We start from the raw sequence: 24,944 nt of genomic DNA, 5'->3' as shown, positions 1-24,944 counted from the left end.
GAGGCTAGATTGTGTTGGCCATTTTAAGTTGTCGTGGGTCATTCGAAAAAATTTTTTTAATGTTTATCTTTGAGAGAGAGAAGGAGAGAGAGAGTGGGGGAGGGTCAGAGAGAGAGGGAAACACAGAATTCGAAGCAGGCTCCAGGCTCTGGGCTTTCAGCACAGAGCCTGACACGGGTCTCGAACCCATGGACCGTGAGATCGTGACCTGAACCAAAGTCAGACGCTTAACCAACTGAGCCACCCAGGCGCCCCAAATTGTTGTGGGCCATTGTAATACTCGATTTCATAAGTAATCAACAGTATAAATGGCATAACATTGTACATAATATTTTCTGATAATTGAAAATTTTATCAGTGGTTAATTATCCTTCCCATTCATTTGTAGCTTTCTTTTTTTTCTTGATTAGACTCAGCCAGTTAATTTTTTTGGTTTTCCAAAGTCTTAGTTCTTAGTTTTATTAATCAATGCCTTTAAAAAATATTATCTTCCATTAATTTCTGGGTTTAACTTTATTAATTCTTTCTGCTTTATTTGGTTTATTGATTTTAACTTTTCTCGATTTTTAATTAGTTCAAGTATCAAAATAATTTGTTATTTGCACATTGATTTCTTCTTTTATCTTAGTTTTTTTTTTTTTGGGGGGGGGGTCTGAAATGCATTTAAATTACTGGCTGCATATTTTTTTGCGGGTAGAGGAGTGCTATAGTGGACACCATGATGTGCCAACCAATTACCAAGACGTTCATTCTCCCCGGCACAAGGGATGTTTGTTGCTCATGGTTCACAGCAGAGTCTTTCTTTAATTATTGACCTCCGGCAAAGGAAGCTGTTCACTCAAAGTCACACCCTTTCCCAGGCCAGCTCACATCCCAGTGACTGTCAGTGAGGGGTAAAAAGTCCTGGACTTCTTGCATCGATTTGGTCCAAACTGAAGGGGCAACCCCAGATGCAGAGCTCTCTGTAGGCTTGGCTGAGACCTCTGTTATTTCTTCAGGGACTTTCAACCTCTCACTCGGCCCAGTCTTGCTTCCCTTACTCTCACAGGTGTTGCTCCCAAGGGTCCTACCTAAAACCCTTCTGGACAGACACCCATGTCAAGACTGTTTCCTGTGGAACCTGACCTCTTAACAGGGCTATCTTTTGGTTGTTATTTCTAATGTAATTTTCAGTAATGAATTTTTCTCATGCATGTGTATGGGAGTTTCTATACCTAGCAGTGGAATCACCGGATTAAAGTGAATATGTATCTCCAACTTTACTGGATATTGCTAACTAGTTCTCAGCTGTGCACTTCACAGCTTTGTTAATATTTTACGTTACCATCCCTTTCCTGGGTTACCGGTATGTTACAGGTAGGTTTCAAAAAAAGCTCACTTAGTAAGTCTCCAGCTTTTGATAGATTAGTTCGAGATGTTCACTTTGATTATTAATATCATTTTTCTTAAAGAGGTCTAGTTAAATGTCCTAGATAGTTCAAAATCTAGAATCAGGGGTCAGAAACTTGGACTCATCCCCATTTTGCCCAGGATCAACTCCATGGACTAGAGAGTTATTTATTCTCTCTGAAGTTCATTCTTCTCATCTTTTCAATATGGCAGTTGGACTAAGAGAATCTCGTGGGCTCCAACCACTCTGACAGTAGATGATTCCCAGAGTTTGATCCCAACCCCTCGCTGCACTACTGCCTACCTTGAAGTCATACCTTAGGGACCATCCTCTCTCTTCTTAGAAGATGAAATCTTTTGCTTATCATGGTGATTAGGGGCTTGGGGCTAGCTTAGGATGGGAGAATGCCCAGAAATTGGAACCAGATAGACTGGCATGGATTTCTTATTGATACTATTTTGGTAACTGTGGGAATAAAAGCTGACTGAAACTCTGTCTCTCCCGTCCAAGCACATTGTCTGTGACAACATCTGGCACATCAAGGGGGCATGCTCCAGACAGAGTGCTCTAGGTGTGGCCAGGAATAAAGTTGCCAGTCTTGGGGTGCCCAAGGAGACCTTATTGAGGAGATGGAGTTCAAGGTGGCACCAGAAAAGGGACACCGGGGTGGCTCAGTCAGTTAAGCATCCGACTCTTGGTTTCGACTCAGGTCATGATCTCACAACTTGTGGGATCCAGCCGCGTCTCAGGCTCTGCACTGACAGCGTGAAGCCTGCTTGGGGTTCTCTGTCTTCCTCTCTATCTGCCCCTCCCCTGCTCATCCTCTCTCTCTTTCTCTCTCTCAAAAATAAATAAATAAACATTAAAAAAAAAAAGATGGCACCAGAAGAACAGCAAAGAGAAGGAGGGGGGGATGAGTTGATAACACCAATTCCACTTTTGGTTGTATGTTTCATGCTTCTTTGCGTAGAGAAATGAATACAAGCTAAAATCACAGTCAGTTCTTCAAGATACTCCAAATCCCTTGAATCTGCTCCAGGCAAAGTCTAATGGCATCCTTATGTATCTTTATCACCCTTATATTTTTCTGGTCCATGGTCTTAGGGTCTTTTCTCCTGAGAGTTTGGGGGAAGAGATAAGAATGTAAAGAGGGGGCAGCTGAGTGATTTTCCCTGACAGGCAGGTCATTGGTTTCTTATGAGAAGATGCCCACTACGCCATGAAAATAAATGACCATGTGTCCTGTCTATAGACTGGAAGAAATGAGTCCACAAATTTAATAGAAAGCAGTCCCAAGACCCTTAAGGAAATGAATCAAAACCTATCATTTTCTTTTATTTTTTAAGTGTTTTCTTTTTTTTTTTAGTAGTCTCTTTTAGACTTTTGTTTTTACTGTTGTATATGTGAGTGTGAAACTCCATATTGGCATCAGAATTGATCGCCTCTGGGCAAATGTCTGTGTGCCTAAAGCCTACTGATAAAGAGGCAGGAGAAGGAAGTAGAGATACTAGGAATTGATGAAGGAACATATGGGAAGAATCAATATAAATTATACCCACTGAATTGGAATTCCAGTGACCAAGCAATGTTTAAACAAAATGGCTGGTGAGTTTTCATCTCTGATGGAAATGTCATCCAATAGTTCCCCTTCTGGGAGTAATGCCACAAACAATTATAGAAAATTGACTTTATACCTGAATTCCCAAATGAAAGGGAAAAGTTCCAGGCACCTGAATTCTCAAATAAACACAAAAATACTCAGATGAAATGATCTGGAACAATGTATCAGCAAATTATGTTCTTTGAGGCAATATATCAACATGTGCAAAAGTTCGTATACAGATGGAACCCGAGTGCAGGGACCAATCTGGATGGGGTTAATCAAGGAAGATATTGGTAAAGATGAATTTTACTTGTGGTTCCATTTTTTATTTTTATTTTAGGCAAATGGAGATACAGATTGGGGGTTAAGGACGGAAGTCAATTCCAAGTGGTGGGATCTGTTCCCTACGGAGGTGGTTACAGACCACGGAGATCCCAAATGATTGCCTTCCCATCTCCATCTACCTGAGTTCCCTGCACCAAGGGCCTGTAGGTCACAGGAAGGGAGAACAGACTCTAGGTTATTCTTTCCTGAAGCCCAACTCCATGTGAGTTGGTGAACAAAGCCTCTTGGTGCCCTCTCCCGCATTTGTTTCCCCAAAGATTTATATTTCATTCCCATCATTAACATATCAATGCCACCAATATGCATACATTTTCATTAAATTGCTTTTGGTTGGAATAGCTAACATGCCCTTGTAATGCCATTAAATGTGAACAATTATGAAGAAAGAGAACACTCTATTTGTTCTCTCTTTCAAGACCTGAAACTAGATTACCTTGTTCTCCTAACAGGTGAAAATCCTTTTGCCCAACAAATTAGACATGGACAAATTGCTCCTATTTTAGGCTATTTTGAAAGCCTTCCCCCTCTGTTACCTTTCCCATTCATTTGTATTTGAGGTGCAATGTTAATTCTTGATCATAGGCACTAAATGAAGGGAACTGTATCACGAGTAATAGAAAATGACACATAATCTAAAAGACATTTTCATTTGGCTTTGGAATATAGATATATACTTACCTTTGAATAGGGGGATGTTTGACATTCCAGAAATTTATTTCAAACCAAATTAGGAAGCCAAACTGGGAAGACTTCATGTCCCTAGAACTGAGAGGCTATGTCCAATTTCTAATCCTGCCAACCCCAATTAATTCTACCTTGCAACTCACTTCAAGCTGTGGAAAAGCATGAAGGACTCTCAGGTTCATTGACATTTTGTTTTCTGCCAATCCTGTGCTGAAGCAAGAAAGGAGTTAAATAGACCAATCAGCAGTTTCCTGAAGTAAACAGAGAGACTTGAGAAATCAACAGAACTCTGGTTAATACTGTTAAAAGATAAACTGAGGCATATTAAGATTTTTGAGTTTATTTGAACAAAAATTGATTCAAATTGGGCAGCATCCAATCTAGCAGACAGAAAGGGGCTCTGAGGAGCTGTACAAAATGAAAGTCTTATAGGTAGAAGGGAACGGGTACAAGGAAGTTAGACGAAGCAAAAAAGAGGATTGGCTATTTCCAGGTTACTTTCCTTTAGGGGATGGCAGGTGTATCAGGCAGATTATCCCACCAGTGCCAATCAGGTGATTCTTGATTGACTGCTTTAAGATTCCATTTATGAGAGAAGCAAACCTATAAATAAGTCTTAGTTTGGTGATGTGGGGCTTAGCATAAGTGACTCCATTTTAGGACTGCTGCCTTATTTGTTAAAAGTACAAATTCAAGAATTAGTCTACAAGGAGCACATGTGTTGATTTGCAACCCTCTCAGGAACTTCCCAGCTGTAAACTGAAACCAAGTTCCCTCACTTGGAGGGAAAGGAAAAAACGGAAGAGAAGACAGGCCACTCTAGGTTGGTAGGTGGTGGTTTTAATAAGCTAAGGGAACTTTCTTGGGTGGCAGCGAGACGAATGGATCCCTGCACCTGCTTGCCAAATCTTCAAAGTTTATGAAGAGACCTTATGTTTACTGTGCAGGAGTTCCAACACCACATCACCAACTCAAGTCTGTGCCCTTGGAGCAGCCTCTGGAATGAGAAAGGCAAGTGGAACCACATTCCAAGCACAGGGGATGGGGTGAGGAGCCTCTGAGTGCTGGGTCCAGCTCACGGGTCAATTGGTGGTCACGTCTTCTCAATGATCCTCTGGAGTTCTAATATAGCCACTTTCCAAATACGGCATAGAAGGGGTTAATCTACATCAACACATTGAGTTTATTATGCACCAGACACTCTGATTGTTATAATGGATAGAAGATTAAGAAACAATCAGGCAGACAAACATCTTATTATGCCCATGAAGACGTAACTGATCTAGCTCATCTGTGCCTGCCCCACCGGTTGTCTCTCGTTTTCTAAAACATGCCAGGTCTTTCTTGACTTAGGACCTTGTACACTTGGATCCTGCTGCCCCTGCTGGAGTTCTCCCATCTCTCTTCACACAGGCGACTCCTTCTCTTCTTATAGCCCAAGTACAGCCACCTCAGCGATGCCGTCGCAGCCTCCCTTCCTTGACTACATCCCCTTTTGTGACTCTCTGTCTTAGCAGCCCCTCCTCTTGTGTCTATTTGTTTCCTTCTGTCTCTGTCCTTTACTAGAATAGAGTGTGAGTGTTAGGCAGGGAGGGGCTTTCCGGCCGGAAGCTGCACCTTCAGCTCCAGGCACCTGGCCTGGCTCAGAGAGACGTACAGACGTATTTTTGAGTCAAATAAAGAATGCTGAATAAGACCTGATGTGGAAGGGCTCACGGCCTAGGGCTGAGTGGTAGAACGCCGAAAACTAATTACTGTCAGTTATTTTAAAAGTTACTATGAGCTTAGGGGTGCGTGGGTGGCTCAGTCGGTTGACCATCCCACTTCGACTCAGGTTGTGATCTCATGGTTCGTGGGTTCAAGCCCGCATCTGGCTCTCTGTTGTCAGCACGAAGCCCGCTTTGGATCCTCTGTACCCCTCTTTCTCTGCACTTCTCCGGCTCACGATTTTTTCTCTCAAAAATAAACATTAAAAATAGTTACTATTTGCTTAAAAAAATCATAGCCAATTTTAAGGATTTTTTTAGTTGCATTTTTTATTAGAAAAAGTTTCAAATCTTCTTTCATTTATATTCCCACCCACAATTCTCTCTCCATTATCCACAAATTCCAGACATCACACAGGGGCCAGGGCTAGGGAAAGGCAAGTGAGGCGTCTAGGGGGCAGCACTGGAGGGGCCAGCACTGGAGGGGCCCTCAGTCCTAGTCCTGCATCATCATTTCACCAGCAAGTATTTTAGTATGTACGTGTCCATATGAGTCAAAACTCTTTAATTGAAAAAAAAAAAAAAAAACCGGGGCGCCTGGGTGGCTCAGTTGGTTGACTTTGGCTCAGGTCGTGATCTCATGGTTCAGTGGGTTTCAAGCCCCACATCAGCCTCTGTGCTGACCGCTCGGAGCCTGGAGCCTGCTTCGGATTCTGTGTGTGTGTGTCTCTCTCTCCCCACCCCCCACTCGCACCCTATCTCTCTCTCTCTCTCTCTCTCAAAAATAAATTAACATTAAAAAAAATTAAAAAACAAAACCCCAGGTAAGTATGTTACTATGATCACACTTAAAAATAACAATCCCTTACTATCATCCATCAAACATCTAGGCTGTGTTCAAATTTCTCTGATTATTTCATACTATTTTTTAAGGTTGATTTGTTTGAAGGAGCGTTGAAACAAAGTCCACACATTGCACTTGGTCGATACAGCTTAAAGAACGTTTCTTGCAATCTGTTGGTTTCTCCATTCCTTTTTTCATTGCTATTTTTTAAATTTTGCCTGCAATTTATGGCTTAAAAGAAAAACAGGTGATTTGCCCCATAAAGTTTCTTTCTTAATTTTCTTAATTTTGCACATTCTTAATTTTTCAAATCATCTGTGTGATCTCATTGCATATGTTCTTCTGCCTCCAGTAGGTCCTGGAAACTAGTAATTAGATCTAGTGGCTTGAGCAGTGTCTTAGTCCGTTCAGGCTGCTGTGATGAAGTACCACAGACTGGGTGGCATATGCACAGACATGTATTTCTCGCAGTTCTGGAGGCTGGAAGTCCAAGATCAAGGTGCCAGCACGGTCAGGTTCTGGTGGAAGTCCTCTTCTATTTGCAGACTGCTGACTTCTTGCTGTATCCTTGAATGGCAGAAAGAGTTGGCTAGCTCTAGCCTCTTCCCATAAGGCACTCATGCCATCCAGGAGGACTCCACCCCATGACCTAATTACCCCCTAAAGGCCCACCTCCAGATACCATCATGTCGGGGATTAGAATTTCAACTTGCAAATGTGGGGAGAGCAGAAACATTTAGTCCGTTGCAACCAGATTCAATGTTTTTGCAAGGATACTTTGTGGATAATGTTCTGTCTGTCCACACAGAGGCACGTAATATCTGGTCATCTTGGGTTTTGTGATGTTAGTAGCCATCGAAGATCATTGCCTAGATTTGTTACTTATTAGAGTTACAAAATAGTGATACTCAGATTTTACTATTCTTCCTTTATTTGTCGGCTGGAATACTTCTATAAAGGGGAATTTCTTCCCATCAACTATTTGTTTGTTTTCAGATACAGCTCACACAGAAAAGACAGATAAGTGTGTGATTCTTTCCCTTTATGTGCAGCTTTCAGAGTAATGAGTCAATTTTCCCTTATTCTCCAAAGATGACCGATGAGGTGGTGATGTTGTTTTGTATCATCAGGAAATCATGGACTTATAATATATTTGATGCATTTCAAGAAAGTTATCCAAACTTTTTGCAGTCGGAACCCCTTGAAGTTGACACTTGAATCCTTTTGATGAGACCTAGTAGTCTTGCTGGTTGCCTGTTACGACTAGATACTCCAGGCTTATTTTGCATATTTCACGCCCCAGATCTAGAATCGGCCACTCAACCAAGGAGCCCAGATTTTACAATCTTAAAGTCCAGAATTTCAAATGTCCGCCTCTGTTATTAAATATTCACTTGTTACAGGAATATAGTTAATGATTCTTGACAGTTCAAGGCATGGAACCAGTAGGAGGGAAGCCAGTTAGGGCTGAGGTGAGTAGAAAGAAGAGAGAGAAGACATCTATTCCAATTCCTCCCTCTGCTTCCTCCCATCTTTCCTATCCTTCTTACGTCAAATTTCTGAGCATCAAGAAAAGCCAAATGTTGCCTTTTTCTAAGTGGGTCTACAGATGTAGTTGGGGTAGGAATAAATTTGGGCGTAAAGAATTGATTAAGGGACTACTAGGAGTAAAATACATTGTTCCTGTTTAAAAAATTTTTTCAAAATATTTGTTTATTTTTGAGAGAGCGAGACAGAGCAGGAGCAGGGAAGGGGCAGAGAGAGAGGGAAACACAGAATCCGAAGCAGGCTCCAGGCTCTGAGCTGTCAGCACAGAGCCCGATGCGGGGCTCGCTCACGAACCTTGAGATCATGACCTGAGCCGAAGTCGGACGCTTAACCAACTGAGCCACCCAGGTGCCCCTATTTTTCCTTTTGAAAAACAAAGCATTCTTCTTTCTTTCTTTATCTGTCTTCATGGACGATGGGTAGTATTCTTTGATACCAAGGAAGGAATGCAAAAGTTTGGTTCCAAGTACAAGAAATCAGAAACTGGAGATGGTGAGGGGTAGCACCAGGTTTCCTCAGGCCCGCCTCCACCCAGGGCACAGGAAATGAGAGCCAGAGCCATTGTTCTCCATCTGGACCCGGAGCTGAAGATGGGGTCTCCAGTGGATCCAGAAGAACTTGGGGCCCTCCCGTTCCTTCTGCTCTGTGAGTGTGTCTGTAGTGCCACAGCTCTCTGGGATGCCATTACCCATGGGGTCAGGAGCAGTGTTTCAGATGGGCAGAAAACTGCCACTTCTTCAAGCCACCTGGAATTATTTTTGTTATTGTTTCAGGGGAAAGCCATAATAGCATTTTTGCAAGTGGAGTGGTTGCTTTCTTTATTGTTACCTGATATTTCTTAGTTGATATATATTTTTTTCCAGGATACCTTTCCACAAGACTCATTGTGCAGGGGGAAACACAATTGAAATCAATTGCTAATTAAATTTGTGTCTAAATTAATAAATCACAACTATTCAGATCATATCTGTCTGAATAACTTCTATTATGGTGAACGTAATTGTTAGATTCAGCATTTAATGAACCGTATTGTTAGGTGAAATTCTTATGACAATTGGGACTAATAGAATATATTAACCTTTATTCTTCCCAGCTTGACATTACATTGGACCATGTTAACATGAAAGCACCTGGAAGAGTCTCATCATTAAGTATCCATTGTGACTCTGCTGGCCTTCTGATGGAGCTTGTGAGGCTTTGGGAAATTAGTAATATTTGATATTTGTCAGTGAGTGTCCTTATCTACAACCAGTTTTTAGGGCGTTTGATTCTGTGTGTGCCTGTCTTCATAAGATGGAAAGTGTACCAAGGTCAAGAGCTGGAAAGCCCCCGTCCAAAGTCAACAACATGTTTGGAACACCCATCTATAAGGTGCTCTGGGTTTGGGGCCCTGGGACAGGCATGTAGTGGGGTGGTGAGAGAAATAAACATGACTCTTTTCCTAGGGGTATACTTAGTCTAATGCAGACAACAGGAGAGCTTGCTAAGAAACTATAAAGAAAGCTCATTCCAAAGAAATCTAAGTATATTTAACTAGAAGCAGTTTTGTGGACCTATATCAAGCTGTGGCTCTAAAGTTCTATGATTGCATTCCTAGAGAATATATCAAAATTTATAATTTATTTATCCTTTTGAATGTTATCTCCTTCAAAATATCAGCATGTCAGCCTGGAAACCTCTTCTAATGAACTTTGTTTTGGGAGGTATCTTTAGGGTTTGGCATCTGCCATTTATAATTTATTTATTTATTTATTTTTTTAATTTTTTTTTCAACGTTTATTTATTTTTGGGACAGAGAGAGACAGAGCATGAACGGGGGAGGGACAGAGAGAGAGGGAGACACAGAATCGGAAACAGGCTCCAGGCTCTGAGCCATCAGCCCAGAGCCCGACGCGGGGCTTGAACTCACGGACCGTGAGATCGTGACCTGGCTGAAGTCGGACGCTTAACCGACTGTGCCACCCAGGCGCCCCCTGGCATCTGCCATTTAAAAAAAAATTTTTTTTTAACGTTTGTTCATTTTTGAGAGAGACGGAGCATGAGCAGGGGAGGGGCAGAGAGAGAGGGAGACACAGAATCCGAAGCAGGCTCCAGGCTCTGAGCCGTCAGCGCAGTGCTTGATGCGGGGCTCGAACTCGTGAACGGTGAGCTCAGACCTGAGCCGGAGTCGGATGCTTAACCAACTGAGCCACCCAGGCGCCCCTGGCATCTGCCATTTTTTAAATGCTCAGGGTGGAGCATCTGTTCTGCCTTTATAACTAGGAAAATAACCCCAGTTTACAGAACTGAGAAATACTGGGCGATGTTACAGTTAAAGGGTGAAAGTTAGCCTGTCACGTCCACCCTAACACCAATCAGTCTGGCAATGACAACAGGCAGGGCTAACCAGCCTTTCTGTGATGCTCAAAGTCAGACTTGTTAGTCAGGGTCAGAGCTCACTTTCTCTGGTTGATTATAGACCAGCCCTTTGTGCAAAATCCTGTCACTGAACAGTAGCCAGGGGCCTTTAGGTTTTACAGTAACTGTAAAACTGACCCCAATACACAACGGAAGGTACAGGTACTTCCCCTCACTCTAGTCCCTGGCTTCCTTTTCCTGCCTGTTTGAGGGGGCAGGATGGAGTGGGAGAATATACTCCCCAGCATCATCTGCTGAAGTCACTCAGGGTGACACCCACCTCCACTTTTCTGTTGTTTGTTTTGCTAAAAGTAATAAGCCTCTTGTAAGGAACGTGTGGTTGGGATTACTACTTTTGCTTTAAGCAAGTTCCTAAGAGAAAAACTGCAACCCCGGTGATCTATAGCGGAAGGAACAGGACACACACTAAGCCCTGAAGACCACGGTCCCCCCCCGCCTCACGTCCAACAGTCTGGGGTGTGTGCGTGTGTCCGTATTTGATTTACACGTGCCACTTGGACTTTTAATCATCTGTTCCATTTGGCCATTTTAGACTCTGGTCTAAAACACGGAAATCTTCCCAAACTGATTGGGATTAACGCTGGGAAATTTTCACAGAGAATATCCAAGAGTTCTGAAGAATCAGACCGACAGGGTTTAGCAGAAAGCAGTGAGGAGGGCAGCTCAGAGGGAGAGGCAGAGAAGGGGATCTGCCCGAGTGGAGAGTGAGGGCGTCACTGGCCCCAGGTGTACCCTGAGGTTCCCAGGTAGCAGCTGTCAGCCCGCTATCTAGAATCCTGCACTCCCCTCCCTCTCCTTAAGGCAGTTAGGAGAGAGGCTTCTTCTCCAAAGTTGGTCTTCCAGAGTGTTCTTTTCTCTCCCTCTGTTATCCCCTGTTCTCCTTCCAAGCAGTCTGTCCCCAGGCCTCTAATTTTAGCCCAACTGTTACTGGGCTCAGGGTGGACAGAGCAAACTGCTCCTGTCGGTCTGCTTGTGGGTGCTTGGTGGATGTCAGCCACTAGCGGGGGTCTCCTTGGCCCGGGGCCCAGTCCGAGCAGACCAGAGCTTGGAGACAGCCAGCAGCAGGGACCTGGAGCTTGTGAACAGGTGCTCTAATCCCCTTGTGAAGGTGGTTTCTGAGAGTGGACACAAGGATAGTTCATATGGCTCGTTAGGGGAGCGGGAGAAGGGACAGGGGAAAATCTGTTCTTGAAAACAGGACATGCAGGTTTGCAGATGATGTGTTTCCAGCTGCTTTTTCAGAACCATCGGAGACGGCATGTAGAAGGTGGTAAAATGAGGTATAATTTATCAAGCAGGCGAAAGGGGATCCAGGACATGGTAGGTATTTCCGTTTGGGTGCAGAAATATTTAGTTTTGAAATTATTAAACAACATCATCATCTCCTTGGCGATTTTGTCCTTTCGGTAATCTGAGCAGAGCACATATGTATTTGTGTCTGCAAATTACTTTGGAAAATGCATATTATTTACTTGTTCTGAAGAGGCTCTTAGGCTCTGTTGTCTAAATAGGAAATTTGGATCTAATAAAATGGGGCTATTATAGACTCCCAGACAAATAATAACAGAGGCTAATACCTTTAAAAATTCAAAATTAAAAAAAAAAGGTCATTTTGATTAGATGTCAGGACAAAATTCAGTATAAACCTCTACAACTCATTTCTTTCTTCCTCAGTTCTCTCTGTTTTAACACAGTCAAGGCAAATCCCTGGGTAAGAGAAAGTTTCTTCTTGCTCTCTGAGAAACAGCTGAGGCTATAAGCCTCAGCACCAAGAATGTCTCCTGTCACTGGGGCCCCTTGGGCTCTGGGAAAAGGAGTAACTGGATATGTTCTACGCAGATTCTAGATGCATATGAGCTAGTGGAGGAAGTGAGTAGGGGTGTGGTGTCTGACTGGACATTTTACTGGATGGGGACCTTGGGAAAGGTCAGGTCCCCATCATCTTGAGTGAAGTGCTTACTTCTACACTGTCGGGTCCCTTGAGGCAGGCACGTGATGCCTTTGAACTGCACAGAGTTTCTGCCCTGGGGCCCATTTCACCAATCACAAACTTTGGTGCAATTTCTCAAATATAGTGACCAGTTTACCTTGGCGATCTAGAATCTTGACTTTTCTTTGTCCATCTCCCCTTTCAAAGGCATCTTAACCAAGATGGGCTTTAGAACTGCCTTGGCATGTAATCTTTTTTCTTCCTTTGAACTCCTATGGTAATGACATTCCTACAGCATGGTTTCATACTGCGCCCTGATGTTCTCTTACCTGAACCTCAGGTTTGTTATCTGGACAATAAGCAGAGGTAACCTTTCTTGTCCCGAGATATCTTATGCAGAATTTCGATGGATAGAATATATACTAATAAGAGCTGCCTTGTTAGAATCCACGAGGAGCCCCACTGACCCTTCTCTACTTGCCTCTTCCTCAGTTCCTTGGTGGTGCTCAAAGCCCACAGGGACATGACGGTCCAGGGTTCCGCTGGTCACTGTTTGAGTCCCAGCACGGAATGACTTCTAAGACTTTCCCGCTCTGGGGTTTGGAGGTTCCAGGCATTTCATGGGTCAATGGCCATCTCCAGTGTTGGCTTTGGTATACATGAAGAAGAGAAGAGGATTAGGCCATTGATGTTTGCCCCTCCTACTCATTTATTTGCCCTCTTCAGATAGAAAGGTTTGACGACTTGGGGGTCTCCCAAGTCAGTCTCCTGGAACCGCATATTTGGGAGGATCATCTCCCACCGTGGAGTGGCGTACTCCAGTTGATTTGAGTGTCCTGGGGCAATACTTGTACTGTTTTCCTTAAGAGGAACCAATGCCTTCATCTGCGCCATATACCTATGGAGCACAGTGGCTGGTGCTGGGGGTGTAAGGATCTGCTTTGAGAGGTGTCAGGAGCCGAAATAGAAGCCCTCAGGAAACACCCAGCAAAGGGACAGGCCTCACTTTCTGGAAACTTCCTGGGTTGTAAATCTCCGGCTTCCTTCTTAGAGAATCAGAAAGATCAGTATTTACTGTGAGGCTCTTGGCTTGGGCTTGGCTTCTTCCACAGCCTCCCTGCATGGCCCCCCTGGTCACATGACGTGCTGGCTGCTTTCTTCTGGAGCCCTTGGTTTCCTAAATGATAATGGATGAAAGATCAAATCTGTCCCACACAGGTAATCTTTGCCATCTTAATATTTGTTAAGCTTTTTGATTTACTGAAGAGTTAAAGTCACGTCAGGTCACAAAACTGCACATTAGATCTGCTTCATGAAACACTCTGAGCGAATGGTTTAACTCATTTATTTCACCATCTTTAAACCAATGTAGCAGAAGAATTGCACCTCCCCTTTATAAATCTTCCCATTTATTTCTGACTCAGGTTTATGGGAGGGTACAGACCTAGACTGTGCTGGGGTTTTACGTATGGCCGTGGAAACCTGACATGTACTGCTCATAATGGTGAGCAAATGCAGCTCACATATGTTAAATTAGCCAGAGAAGAATTTCATCTAGAAAGCCTGAGGCATGTGGTCTGCTGATAGGACTTCCCTTTGGCTTCTGAGATTCCTCAGTTCCTTACTTTCTTCTCTTCTCTGCTGCCCCTCTTTTTTTACCCGCCCCCCCCACATTTGCCTCTTTTACTCCAGAAGTTCAACTGATTTGGAGAGGAATTTAACCAGCAAAGGCTTTACAGAGAATCATTGCAAGTCCCTCTAAAAGAGAAGGTTGAGAGACAGTGAAATGTGACTTGATGTAAATTAGATTAAGAAGAATCCAGTGGTGATATTTTCCCCCAATCAATTCAGTCCCTTACTCCTCAGAAAGGGAATTTCTAAAAAGGTACGTGACTGTTCTAGGCATCTTTAGCAATCCTGTGGGACAGTTGCCCTGAAGTTAGATCTGAGCGTTGTGCTGAGTGACTTCTTCAAGGTGTTGAGATTGGCAAGGGGGCATCCCTTCCCTGGAAACCTGACTCCTTCCTAATGTGATCTCACTGAGGGCTGGGACACTAGGCTTTTCATATCTCTATTTTCTAGAGATTGCAAGTTTTATCTGTGGTCTGATACAGAATCAATTTTTAAAAAATGTTCCAAGGATATTTGAAAATAATTTCAAATACATAATTCAAAATATGCACTATGTTTTATATTACAAAGTTCAAAACACATTTATTAAATCAGGCTGGCAATGGTTCCTTCATATCTGTTATATCCTTATTTATTTTTTATCTATTTCATCTTTGATTTTTTGAAAGGCAAGTGAAAATCTCCCCCATGATTGAGGTTTTCTTGGTGTTTCCTTGTGTTTCTAATTGACTTTACTTGATAAATGTTTCTGATATATTTTTTGGAAGTCTAAATATTTATGATGGTTTTATCTCCTTTGTGAATTGTACCTTTATCACCATAAAATATTCATCTTTATTTTCTTTCATTTATATCTACACATTTCTAATTATTATTTTCTTTAGAATGCCTTATTTGAAAATTAAAAATAAACCAAAAGAAAACTATAAATGATAATATGGTCAAAACTAGATGCTCACTACCCCAAATGAACAAATGTTAACTTTTTCATGTGTACTTCACATTAAAAAAAAATTGATAGACTTCATTTTTTAGAGCAGTTTTAGGCTCATAGCAAAATTGAACAGGAATTACAGAGAGTTTCTAAATTGCTTGCCCCAAATACAACACAGCCTTTCTTACCATCAACATCCTGCACCAGAGTGGTATATTTGTTACAATCAGTGAACCAACATTGCCATACCATTATTAGCCAAATTCCATAGTTTACATTAGGGTTCAGTTTTGGTACATTCTATGGGTTTGGAAAAATGAATAATGACATGTATTCAACTTAATAGTATCATACAAAGTTTCACTGCCCTGAAAACTCTTCTGTGTTCTGTTTATTCATTACTCCCACCTCCCTAATCCTTGAGAACACTGATCTTTTACTGTCTCCATGATTTTGGCTTTTACAGAATGTCATATAGCTGGAATCAGACAGTATTGCAGCCTTTTCAGGTTTGCTTCTTTCTCTTAGTAAGAGCATCTAGCTTCCTTCTTGTCTTTTTATGGATTGACTAATATTCTATTGTTTGACGTACCAATTTACTTATCCATTCATCTACTGAAGTACATTTTGGTTGCTTCCAAGTTTTGACAATCATGGATGAAGCCGCTATCAACTTCCGTGTGCATGTTTTGGGGTGGACATAGTTTTCAATTCATTTGGGTAAATACCAAGGAGTGTGATTGTTGCATAATACAGTAAGAGTATGTTTAGTTTTGTAAGAAGGTGTCACACTGTCTCCCAGGGTGGCTGTACCATTTTTTATTCCCTCCATCACCGAACGAGAGTTCCGTTGCTGCAAATTTTGCCAGCATTTGGTGTGTTCAGTGATTTGGATTTTGACCATTCTAATAGGTGTATACAACAGCATCTCATGGTTGTTTTAATTTGCAATTCCCTAATGATGTATGATATTGAGCATCTTTTCTTATGTTTATTTGCCATCAGCGTATCTTCTTTGGTGAAGCATCAGGTTAGGTGTTTTGCCCAGTTTTTAATTGGGTTGTCTGTTTTCTTATTATTGAGTTGTAAGTGTTCATATGTATTTTGTATTACGGTTCTTTATCAGATATGTCTTTTGCAAATATTTTCTCCTAGTTTGTGATAGATTTGCTTTTAAAGAAATGTATTTAAATCTCCTGTATTTCCCTCTCTAGTCCAATTCCCTTCTATCCTTCCTCAAAAGAAACAATTATCAAGAAATCAGTGTGTATTTAGTCTAGACTCATGTATTTACTACATGTATTCATTAATGACACAGTAATGATTTGTGCATTTAAAATTTGTTTAAAAGCTCTCATACTGTACAAGATTTCCCTCCCCCCTTCAATCTATGTTCCTTAAAAAACATCCACATTAATACATATAGATATGCTTATTCATTTTAACTAGTGTAGAGTATCCTATCACATGAATATATCACACATTTAATATCCATTCTCCTATGTCAGTCATTTGAATTATTTCTAACTTTTTGCTCTTATGAACAAAGCTCCAGTGTCTCATTGTGTTTGTGTGAAAGAGTTTCTCTGGTGTATGGAAGTGGAATTTCTGAGTTGTAGTATGTGCAGGATTTTTTTAAAGTCATATTAGATACTTGCTGTTCAATGTGATGATGTCAGTATACACAAGGAATGTGTGAGGTTTTTATTTTTCCATATTTTTACCAATAATTTATGTGGTCAGAATTTAAAAATGTTGTCAGTTTAAAGAAGGGGAACTAGCATCTCACTGCTTTTTTTGTTTTTGTTTTTATTTTTTTGGTTTTTTAAACTGCATCTCCCTGATTACGCTTGAGGTAGAACACTCTGTATCCTTATTGGCCATTTTCTCATTTGCTTATTGCCTGTTCATACCCTTTACCCATTTTTATGGGATTGCTTATTTCTTATTCATTCTAGAAGACATTCACGTATTATGGATTTGAAGTCTTTGTTGGCAAAGATGATATTTAAAATATTAAACAAAAAACGAAACACCAGTACAGCATGAGCAATTACCAATCAAAATAGATGTCATCTTCAATTAGAACAAACTAAATTCATAAAGACATTACAAAAATTTTATTCAAAAATTATAGAGATTTATTCCTTTATATTTAGGTATTTAATTAGAATTTGTAATGAATATGATAGAGGATCAATTCTTTTTTGAATAAGAAAAGTCCATTGTCCCAACCTCATCTATTGAACAGTTAATTGTTTCTCTACTCATTTTTATGTGTTCTCCACGTTATAGAAAGGTATCATATATATTGGGTCTGTTTTTGGTATTTCTTGTTTGTTTAATTAATTTGTTTATCTCTCTGTCAATATCACACTTCTTAAATTAAACCACCACTTTAGAAAGAATTCTGGTTTTTCAGAGCAAATGTCCCTTCTTGTTCTTTTTCTGAAGTATCTTAGATATTTGTGCACATTTACTCTTCCATGGAAATTTTAGTTTCAGAACCTAAATATCCAGGAAACATTTTGTTGATATTTTGATTAGAATTACAGTGAACTTACAAAATAATTAGGAGAAGAACATTTTTATGGTATTGAATTTTTTTTTAATCCACAACCATGATCTTTCCAACCATGTATTCAGGTTTCCTTTCCTGTTCTTTAATGATATTTTATGCATTTTTTCATAAAGTTTCACATGTAGTTTGAAGTTTGATAGTAATCTATCAAGGTGGTTTGTTAAGGTGCCTTACATTTTTGTAGCTGTCGTGAATTCTATTTTGTTTTCTGTATAGTTTCCAATTGGTTATCACCTGTATTTGAATGCTATCGATTTTTGTATGCTTATCATATATCTGGCAATCTTGATGTAGTTCTTACCAGTACTAATGGTTGATGTGCAAATAATGACAATTTTGTCTCATTCTTATCTTATTGCTTTGTCTAAGACATGGTATCAGGATAAACAGTCTCGTAGATCAGCAATGGAAAGAAATGTCCTTGATCTGGTCAAACGCATATATCACAAATTACAGCACATATCACATGTAATGGTAAAAGTTTAGATGGCAAGATTTCAGATGTTTCCCATTTTTAAATTGGAAGGAAAGGGATCCTCGCTTTTCTCCTACTAAATAGTTTTTTTTTTTTTTTGTAGATATGTTTTATCAGTTTAAGGGAATTTCTTTTTATTCCTAGATAGCTGAGAATCTTTCGTGAATGGTGTTTAATATTATTAAGTTAATGTTGTATTGTATGTGTTGAGATAAATGTATTTTTGTCCTTTAAACTGTTAGTGTGGGGTATTGCTTTAGAGGGGTCTGATGTTAAACCATCCTTTCATTTCTGGGATAAATATTTCTTTAAAATTAACACATTTTTTATACTAATGGCTTCGGCTTGTTAAATTTTATGTTTGATTTGTTCTCTATGCTCATTAGTGAGATAAGTTTGTCTTCTTCTTTTTTGTTCTGTCATTTTCTTATTTGTGTGTCAAGACTTACTAATCTCATATAATACAATCATGGAAAGGTCTCTCTCTCTGATTTTATTTTTCTTTAAATCTTCTGTCCCTGAAGATTTAGTAAAACTTACCTGAAAAATGATCTCTTCTTGGTGTCCATATTTTTGGAGGAATGGAGGCAGGAGTGAAAAAATATTTTAACTATTGGGGGGCCTGGGTGGCTCAGCTGGTTGTGTCCGATTTCAGTTCAGGCCATGATCTCACAGTTGGTGAGTTTGAGCCCTGCCTTGGGCTCTATACTGACAGTGCAGAGCCTGCTTGGGATTTTCTGTCTCCCTCTCTCTCTCTGCCCCTCCCCACTTGTGCGTGCGATCTCTCTCTCTGTTTCTTGAAAATAAATAAAATAAAAACATTAAAAATATTTTAACTATCAATTAAATTTTTAATTAAAAATTTTTAAATGTTTATCTTTGGAGAGAGAGACACAGAGCACGAGTGGGGGAGGGCAGAGAGAGAGGGAGACACAGAATCTGAAGTAGGCTCCAGGCTCTGAGCTGTGAGCACAGAGCCCAACACACACCCCTCAATTACATCTTTTAAAAAGTGAGTTTTGGTTTACGTAGGGTTTCTGTTTCACCTTGAATTTTGATCATTTGTGTTATATATTTGATAATTTATATTCTTCTAGAAAATTACTCGTTTCATCTGTTATACAATGTTATCTTTGTAGTTAAGTTCCCCCTTTCATTCTGAATATTGTTTTATGTGCCTTCTCCCCTTTTTTTCTTATATAAAATGCTTAACTCATTTATTTTTAATCATGTTAATCTTTGATGAACGCACTTAAGGCTAAATATTTTCCGCCAAGTAATACTGTATCTTTGCAGTTCTGATAAATAACAACTTCTCTAGAGTCAGAAATCTTTTGTGATTTCCTCTTTAACTCAGGGGTTATTTGGGGGTGTGACTTTTAGTTCCCAAATGTTTGGTTTCTAAGGAAATGTTTCCTTATTGTTGAATTCTTACTAATTGAACTGTGGTCACAAAACATGGATTTTATAACGTTAGTTCTTTGAAACTGTTATCTAGAATGCAATCAATTGTTGTAAATCTTCCAGGTAAAATTGAGAAGAAAATTCAGGTAGAAACAAGGTCCTTGAATTGTAATTAGATACTTACATTGAAATTTCAATTGATGCACTATTATAAAATAGATACTGTACATCAGAGTGAACTGTCATTCCCAAATGCAAATTTAAAAAGTAGGTGAACCAGAACCAGTTTAATGACTTTTGGGCACTTGAGTTGGAAACCATAACTGTTACATCTAATTGATGTATTTTTTTCAATATGTTGGTGTTCCTCATTAGTCCCAGTAAAGTTTTTCACCTAAAAATCTTCCTTTTTTCCCCCCTCTCCTCTCTGTGATGTTCTTCTTGACTTGGTAAATTTTGTTTCTTTTGGTTTTACTTTTCTCTGCTTCTGCAGTGGGTTTTATTCCACTTTTAAAATTCTGTTCTGTCTTTTAAAACTCAGTTAAAAACCTATTATTTCTGTGTTTGATGTAGAGAAAGAAGATTTAAATGTCAAGTCACAGACCCATCTCTTTACTTTCAACACTTTGCTTTTGTGTCATTTCGGGTAAATCTCTTATAAGGAGCTCATATTTAGTTTTGGCTTTTAGTTTTTCAACCTAACTTGAGAATCTCTGTCTTTCAATAAGGGAATCTAGCCCACTGACTCCTGTTCTTTGGGGTAAGTGTCGTGTCTGGTATTGCTCCCAGTCTTTTTTTTTTCTTTTTCTCTTCTTTTCCTTTCTTTGCTTCTGCTATATTTATTGTGTGCCTTAGTGTCCTTTACTTTTTGCTTGAATGACAGCTCTTTGTCACTGTTCTCTACCTCTGCCTAAAGTGAGGTGGAATTTTAACATCTTAATTGTATTCTACTAGTGAAAATCTTTACATCAAAAAAATGTTTAATGTTTATTTATTTTTGAGAGAGAAAGAGAGAGAGACAGAGCACAAGTGAGGGAGGGACAGAAAGAGAGGGAGACACAGAATCTGAAACAGGCTCCAGGCTCTGAGCTGTCAGCACACAGCCTGACATGGGGCTCGAACTCGGGAATGGCGAGATCATGACCTGAGCTGAAGTCAGATGCTTCACCTACTGAGCCATCCAGGTGCCCCAGAATCTTTACATTTTTAATGAACATTTTAAAATGTATTTTTCTTTATTAGCTTTATGAATTAAAATTATTCTTTTACACAAAAAAATTAAGTTTAATCATGCTTTTATTTTTTTCATTCTATCTTCTCTTGAATTTCAGAAAATCTGAGTTCTTATTTCCAGATCAATACTTATTTTTCTGTTACACCATATCCTCTTTATATTTATTTAGTATTCATTAATTAAGTAATTAATTTACCATACCCTCTTAAAAATTTTTTTTCATATTTATTTATTTTGAGAGAGAGAGAGTGAGAGAGAGCAGGGGAGGGGACGAGAGAGAGGAAGAAAGAGAATCCCAAATAGGCTCCAAGCTATCAATGTAGAACCCCATGCAGGGCTTGATCCCAGGAACTGTGAGATCATGACCTGAGCCAAAATCAAGAGTCGGATGCTTCACCGACTGAGTCACCCAGGTGCCCCACCGTATCCTCTTTTTAAACCATATTTTTCATAGCTATATCTTCAACACTTAGTTAGGAGTAATTATACACATTACTGGTTTCATTGGTCATAATTAATTTATGTGTATTATGTTTTCTTTTTTCATGAGGTCTTCAACTGAATTCATGTTCATTTTATGGAATTTTTTATGAGTACTTTTTTTTTATAAGGAGACGATGGTGGACTTTCTGAATATGTGCATGTCAAAGATGCCATCATTTCACTCACGTGTGGAAGCTGAAAAACAAATGAATAAACAATCAAAAAGCAAAACCAGGCCTATAAAGACAGAAAAAAAAAATGATGGTTGCCAGAGGGAGGGGAATGAGGGATGGGCAAAGTAAGTGAAGGGAAGTAGGAGGTCCAGGCTTCCGGTTATGGAATGAAGTCACAGGGATGAGAGGTACAGCATAGGGAATAAGGCCAATCATATCATAATAGGATTGTGTGGTGACAGACAGTAGCTCTACACCTGTGGTGAGCACAGAGTGATGGATAGAGAAATTGAGTCACTCTGTTGTACCCCTGAAACTAAGGAAACATTGTGTGTCAACTATATGCAAATAAAAACATAATTTTAATTCCTTTTCTTTTGTGTTCAGGAGAAATAATTGCTACACTGGATAGAGAAGGAAACCCTTTGTTATAAGAATTCTATATAAAATATCTTTCTGCTATTTTTTCTTTTTTAGTGTTATAAGAATTCAGTGACAGTTTGAGTTAGTTGAATTAGTTGTTTTTTTTTTCTTGAATTGTTGCTAATGTATACAATATGCATGAAACTTAGTTTCATATATTTGGCAAGACATGCTTACTTCTGATTTTTTTCTTATTCATTCTGATACTTGGCAAGGCTTGTCAAGGTGAAGGATTTGGTTGTCTTCCTTATGGAGAAATTTTCTTCTATTACTTTTCTTTTATTACTTAGGAATTCGTTATTCGTTATTATTCGTTCTCTCTCATCCACTACTTCTTTTCTTTTGGACATCTTTTTATATTGATGTCGCTCCTATCATTTCTCTTCTTAAATCCCAGTGCTTTGTGTTTTGGCCCAGTGTTTTGGGAGCATTTCTCAAGGCAATCTTCTAAATCATAAGTCAGTTTTCATTAATGTGTATTCTGCTGTTCACTTTCTCCACTGAGTTATTATGCTTGTGATTTAATAACAATTCCAGTAACTCTCTTGTTCTCAGATTGTCTTAACTCTTTAAAAACAGAAACCTACTGCTATTTTAAATGTAAGTTTCATTGAGGCCAAATTTGCATAAATAAAATTCTCTATTTTAAAGTATACAGTTCAAAATTTGAAAAATGTATACAGTTGTGTAATCATTACCACAATCATCATATAGAATATTTCCATTACCAAAGGAGTTCCCTCTTGCCAATTTGTAGTTAATCCCTGTTCTTTATCTTAAAAAATGTTTTTTAATGTTTATTTATTTTTGAGAGAGAGAGAGAGACAGACAGACAGAGCACGAGCAGCAGAAGGACAGAAAGAGAGGGAGACACAGAATCTGAAGCAGGCTCCAGGCTTTGAGCTGTCAGCACAGAGCCCGACGTGGGGCTCGAACCCATGAATTGTGAGATCATGACCTGAGCCAAAGTCAGATGCTTTAACCAACTGAGCCACCAAGGCACCCCTCCCTTTTCTTTATCATAACTCTTGGCAATCATTGACCTGTTTTCTGTCACTTTAGCTTTGGTTTTTCTAGAATTTCATATAATGGAATTATTTATTCTGGCCTCTTTGATGTCTGACACCTTTCATTTAGCATAATGCTTTTGAGATTTGTCCATGTTATTGCATATATCAACAGTTTGCTCTTTTATAGCTCAGTGGTATTCCTTTTCATGGACCTCAGTTGATGAACATCCCTCCCTCCAACCCATGTTTTGGATGTAATGAACAAATTACGAAAATTCATGTACAAGTCATTGTGTGTACAAAGTTTTGCATTTGGTCATGTAGTAAATGTATATTTAGGATTATAAGAAACTGCTAAAATGTTTTCTCAAAGAGGTCATACATTTTGCACTCCCATCAACAATGTATGGGAGCTGCATTTCTTCTTGAGTGACCTTTGATAGTTTGTGTCTTTCAAAAAATCTTTTTGATCTAAGTTGGAAGTGATTGGGAAAATATCAAGCCCAGAGAGGATTCAGTTAAGGGCAGCTATGGCAGTACCTTCTGGACCGTTTCAGTATCTCTGCAGCAATTGTGTTCATAGTGGATACAGGTCCTAACATGAAGAATAACTCCTGCTGAGCAAGAAGGGAGCTGTGGAGTTATTGGGTGCAGAGAAAGCCCCATAGAAAAGGTGAGTGGCTTTGGGAATTTCTCACTGTGTAATCTCCTTTCTTGTAATTGCTTGCCTGGCAGCGTCTATGGTCTTATTCAAGTGGGGTGAGAGTATGGACGGGGGCTCTAAAAAACGGACATGGAGGTTGGGTCTTTTCCAGGTTCAGATAAGATGGGCTGGGTCAGTCTTTCCTCCCCATTGTTAGGATCCTATCTTCATAGGAATCCAGATTTTCAGATATGTGACAAGGTTTTCTTTTACACTCGTTGCATTGCCTCAGAGAGAGAATTAATAAAAGGGGAAGACGGCCCATGATATTCTATCACCATCTTCCTAGAATAATATCCTGTCACTTCTATAAGTTATCAATTTCTCCACAACAAATGACCCAAAGCTTAGCAGATGAAAACAACAAACATTTGATATCTCCCATGGGTACAGAATCCAGGTGCTGCCTAGCCAGGTGTTCTGACTCAGCATCTTTCACAAGGTTGCAGTCAAGGTGTTGGCTAGGGCTATAGTCATCCCAAGGCTCGAATGGGGAAGGATCTGCTTCCAAACTCACTCAGTGGATGGCGGGCCTCAGAATACCTGCTTCCAAACTCATTTAGGTGGCTACTGGAAGCCCTCAGTTCTTTGCTACGTGGACCTCTCCCCAGGACTGCTTCACAACATGGCAGCCATCTTTCCCTAGGAACTTGTGAGAGAGCACTCAAATGGAAGTCACTATCTTTTTATAGCCTGATTTCGGAAGTGACATCCCATCGCATGTGCCATATTCTATCCTCTAGAAACAAGTCAGTAAGTCCAGCCCACAAGCCAGGTTAAAGGGATGGGGATTACACAAGAGCATGAATACTAGGAGGTGGCAATTATATAACTGCTTACTCTTTTGTTCTTCAGTGTCGTGCTTAGAATTTTCCCAGAAGCAGACCTGAAGAAAGGATTCGGTTGTAAATAGTTTATTTGGGAGATGATCCCAGGAAAACCTGGTAACAAATGGGATGTGAGATAGGAAAGGTAAGAGAGCCAGTCTATAAAGGGAACATTTTCAAGTCAGTTACTAGCCTGGGCAGCTGGAGCTTAAATCTGCTGGGGAACTCTGGGAAGCGGTATAGAACAGGCCACAGTGTTAGCCCATCCAAGGATTGAGGAAGTTTAGGTATTTATCTACAGACTCTCCATCCAGTTATTGCTTGATGACTGTGGAGAAACTAATTCTCTGGTACTCCTGCTTGGCCTGCATATGCTAAGAGTGCTTCCTCACCCTTCTAACTCCGCCCACCCCCCCCCCCACCCAATCCTACGGTCTATGAAGGTAAATGCTATAAAGATATAACAGAATCTGCTATACCCAGCTGGACTGTAAGTTTCATGAAGGCAAAGACCATCTACCTATCATTTTCTTTCCATCGCATCGTCATTATCTAGCATACCACTAGCACTTACTGTTGCTCCACAACTGTTTGTTG

Source organism: Lynx canadensis, chromosome F1 (genome assembly GCF_007474595.2).
Source record: "Lynx canadensis isolate LIC74 chromosome F1, mLynCan4.pri.v2, whole genome shotgun sequence".
NCBI classification, from domain to species: domain Eukaryota; kingdom Metazoa; phylum Chordata; class Mammalia; order Carnivora; family Felidae; genus Lynx; species Lynx canadensis.
The sequence above is the reverse complement of the archived record's forward strand: the minus strand, read 5'-3'. Positions refer to the sequence as shown.